Genomic DNA, 4,738 nt, shown 5'->3' on the forward strand with positions numbered 1-4,738 from the left:
ATACCAGCTGTCTGAGGGCGGAGCTATCCTGTGCTGGATTTTAATTGGACAGAGCAGCGTCCGTCTTCTCTCGGCTCTTTGGTGTCTCCTGTCTCAAACACTTCACATCCACAGCTCTGTGAAACAGATCTGTCTTTATATCCATGTCATTATACCAAGTCCTAATGACTTTATAGACCTGATACAGAATCCAGACCTTCTTTGTTTCAGGTGTTGGAACACCTGCCGCTGGCTGAAGTTCTTCAGTGTTTGAATTAGATCACAGAGTTTCTTTACTGTAAAGGAGAGGAAGTAGAACCAGGGGCCGAGCAGAGACTGCCCGGGCTCATTGGAGGCCCGTAAACTGGCGTTCATCACAAGCAGCAACCTGCAGTGTTAAAACATGAGTCAGCTGGAGAAGTGTCCTGCAGTACCTGGAGTGTCCACTAGAGGCTAGCTGCAGCAGCACAGGAAGTCACATACACACCCATTCAAAAAGCCACAAGGAACACACGGGGGACTCCAGCGCCCCCTGCAGGAACACACGGGGGACTCCAGCGCCCCCTGCAGGGACACACGGGGGACTCCAGCGCCCCCTGCAGGGACACACGGGGGACTCCAGCGCCCCCTGCAGGAACACACGGGGGACTCCAGCGCCCCCTGCAGGGACACACGGGGGACTCCAGCGCCCCCTGCAGGAACACACGGGGGACTCCAGCGCCCCCTGCAGGGACACACGGGGGACTCCAGCGCCCCCTGCAGGAACACACGGGGGACTCCAGCGCCCCCTGCAGGGACACACGGGGGACTCCAGCGCCCCCTGCAGGGACACACGGGGGACTCCAGCGCCCCCTGCAGGGACACACGGGGGACTCCAGCGCCCCCTGCAGGGACACACAGGGACTCCAGCGCCCCCTGCAGACTTCCTCTCTGTCGTTATGATGTTTATAATAAACCTCCATCAACGCCGCTCAAACTTTGAGCTACAACCACAGGAACACAAACACCATCATCCGACTGCTAAAAGCCTACGTTACCCAGCAGCCTTTGTAGATTAAAATCTTCCTGCAGAATTTTTACTGACATGTGAAATAAATCAAGGCGGGCCCTTCCCGCTGAACCACATCCGAACAAATGGATCATGCCATATTGCTAATTCCCCACCAGCCTCTGTATAAACACGGAGGGGGGGGGAGGGACCACGAGGGATGGTCAAGAATTCACCAGCCACTCGGAGAGAGCGGGGAGGGTTTGTAGAGGATTAGAGGAGAGATGATTGATGCATTTTAAACATGTTTTATGACTTTAAGAAAATATGAACTGGGCTGTAAAATCCCCTGGTTGGACGTTCGCTCAAACAGGAAGTGTTTCTACATCTTTAGACTTCGGATGCCAACTTTCCAGAGTAAGAGCTCCATTATTTTATTAGAAAGACGCTGGCGCTGTGCACGGACACGGGCCTTATGAAGTCTCTCAGTCCTCTTCACATTGACGGGAGGGGGACCCGGGGGCTGAACTTGGCGAGGAGCGGTGCTGTGGAGATCCTCCAACAGGCTAACGAGGAGACAACAGCATCCTTTATGCAGGAAAGAGGTCAGGTCTCACACGGGGTCTGGACCCCAAGCTTGGACAGCCTGGAGGTTAAGGCCCCGTTTACACGGAGACGCTGTGACAGTAAGACGAAACAGTTGAGTATCTGATTGGCCTTTCGTTCACGACGAAAACAGAGCGAACTCTCTGGCTGCGATGACCTCACCACACCTCCCCCCCGTACATGTGGACATGCTCAGTAGTCCAGAACAAACATAAACAACAATGGCGGCGGACTTGTGCTCTGAGCTTCAGCAGCTCGTTGTATAAACAAAACCTTGATATGAGACATCGTGTGTGTCGCCGCCCAAAGAGCATCGAACACCTGCAGCAAACAGTTCAACCTTTACCCGAGCACAGGGCGACCATACGCAGGGCGACCATACGCAGGGCGACCATACGCAGGGCGACCATACGCAGCGTTTAGCTAAGACCTGGGAGAACTCGCCGCACAGGGCGACCATACGCAGCGTTTAGCTAAGACCTGGGAGAACTCGCCGCACAGGGCGACCATACGCAGCGTTTAGCTAAGACCTGGGAGAACTCGCCGCACAGGGCGACCATACGCAGCGTTTAGCTAAGACCTGGGAGAACTCGCCGCACAGGGCGACCATACGCAGCGTTTAGCTAAGACCTGGGAGAACTCGCCGCACAGGGCGACCATACGCAGCGTTTAGGTAAGACCTGGGAGAACTCGCCGCACAGGGCGACCATACGCAGCGTTTAGCTAAGACCTGGGAGAACTCGCCGCACAGGGCGACCATACGCAGCGTTTAGCTAAGACCTGGGAGAACTCGCCGCACAGGGCGACCATACGCAGCGTTTAGCTAAGACCTGGGAGAACTCGCCGCACAGGGCGACCATACGCAGCGTTTAGCTAAGACCTGGGAGAACTCGCCGCACAGGGCGACCATACGCAGCGTTTAGCTAAGACCTGGGAGAACTCGCCGCACAGGGCGACCATACGCAGCGTTTAGCTAAGACCTGGGAGAACTCGCCGCACAGGGCGACCATACGCAGCGTTTAGAGAAGACCTGGGAGAACTCGCCGCACAGGGCGACCATACGCAGCGTTTAGAGAAGACCTGGGAGAACTCGCCGCTAAACAGGATGTTGTGGAGGAAGTGGTTATACTGTAAAGTTCCACTGCCCACTACTGGCCGGGCGTGAGAACTTCAGACGGTCACAGACGGTCTGTAGTTTGAATCCGGAGTGGGGTGGTTTCGATGCGTCTCCGTGTAAACGGGGTCTAAGTCTTCTCCGTGTTCTGAGGCCGCTGGTCGTCGTCCCCGCTCTCTCTCCTCCCAGCACTTCCTGTCTGTGCTCAGCTGTCTGATCCAATAAAGACAAAGAGGACCATAAATAAAACCAGCGTGCAGCACACAGGAGGAGTCAAGAACGCCGTCAGGAGGCGTGTTTCACATGTTCACCGCCGGGTCGACAGACAGGAAACGGCGTTTCCGTGTGACTTGAATAATCAGAGCGCTCCGCCTCCTCCAGATGAGAAATTCATCCAATCACGTCGTCCGATTCAAAGCAGATGACTGTCATGTCTCTCTCGTGGTTAACGGAGCGCCGTCTCTCACAAACACTTCACCTTCGCTCGGTTTCACTCAAACTCCCTCTCTCTCTTTACTTTGTACGCTCTCACATCGGGTCGGCGTGCTCTTTTATTTCGCCGCCCGTGTTCCTGCACGCACACGTTTAGTTTGTCTCCTAAAATGAACACTTTATGATTTCCTGTTTGAAATGTTTTCTCTTTGGTGAAGTGGCGTGTTGAATGAATCTGATCATTTCCTCTGCAGGGTTTAATGTTCAGTTTATATTTGTGTTCAGAGTGAAACTGGTTCCCATGACAGCCCCCCCCCCCCCCCCCCCCAGAGAGAAGCTAACAGAGCACTCACTCCATCATGTGCAGCCACACAGCTGCTGCAGCCGCTGTCACTCCCCGTCTCTGTGAGCAGACGATAAACAGAGAAACAGTGACACCTGCTGGACGATCTGTGGAACTGTCTGAACTCCACACTGACAACATGATGATGATGATGATCGTAGGATGAAGAACTGAGGGAAATTAAACATCAAACACACTCTCACTGTCCTCCTTTAAGACCCCCCCCCCCCCCCCCCCCCCCTCCAGCAGGGGACCAATCAGGAGTCTGCTTCCATGAGTCAAACACACATCAAGCAGACGAGTGCAAAGGACTGAAGTTTGATCAGAGGTCAGTCCAGAAACAAACTGAGCTTTAATTAGATGCTGGGCTAATTGCATAATATCTCCCATGATGCTTTGGGGCTTAGAGAAAGCCTCCTTTGTCTGTCACAGTCAATGGGAAGCAGGAGCCTCTGGGTCGGGTCCTGCTCTCAGGACTCTGGGGATCTGGTCCACCGTGATCCATCAAACGACAGTCAGGAGACAGACATACGAATACTAGAAGCTGAAACCTAGAATCTGAATACTAGAAGCACAATCCTAGAATCTGACTACTAGAAGCTGAATCCTAGAATCTGAATACTAGAAGCTGAATCCTAGAATCTGAATACTAGAAGCTGAATCCTAGAATCTGAATACTAGAAGCTGAATCCTAGAATCTGAATACTAGAAGCTGAAACCTAGAATCTGAATATTAGAAGCTGAACCTTGAACCTTGAATCCTAGCAGCCAAAGATGAAACCTGCCGAACATTTTGTGCGAGAGACCAACCTTGCTGAAAACATGTGCTCATGTTGAACATGAAGAGGAAAGCAGATGCTTTGTTGGTAACACTGAGTTCACTGGAAGCCCGGGTCATCAAACAGAGGAGGTGCTGGTGGTCGGTGCACGCGCCTCTGAGGGGCCCTGCTCCTCCAGCATGTGGCTCCTTACCTGCATGTCGCCCCCTCCCCCCTCTCTGATGAGGGACGCAGAAGAACAGAGCGTAAATACAGAATGAAAGATGGTGGGGGAGGAACGCAGGCGGGCTGCTGCTAACGGTGAGTTAGATCAGTGATGGTCGAGCGATCGGGGAGCTTTGATGAACATCTGAGGCAATAAGGTCTATTTGGTCTCAGTAATGTTTGAAGTGTGCTGCATGTTTTTCATAAACGTTCAGATCTGAAGCAGTCTTCTTTTTTTGACACGCTTGTTTTTGAAAGCTGATTGGTCAGAAGTATGATCTTCAGCGTGGAGC

The sequence above is a fragment of the Symphodus melops genome (assembly GCF_947650265.1).
Source record: "Symphodus melops genome assembly, contig: scaffold_270, whole genome shotgun sequence".
Taxonomy (NCBI): domain Eukaryota; kingdom Metazoa; phylum Chordata; class Actinopteri; order Labriformes; family Labridae; genus Symphodus; species Symphodus melops.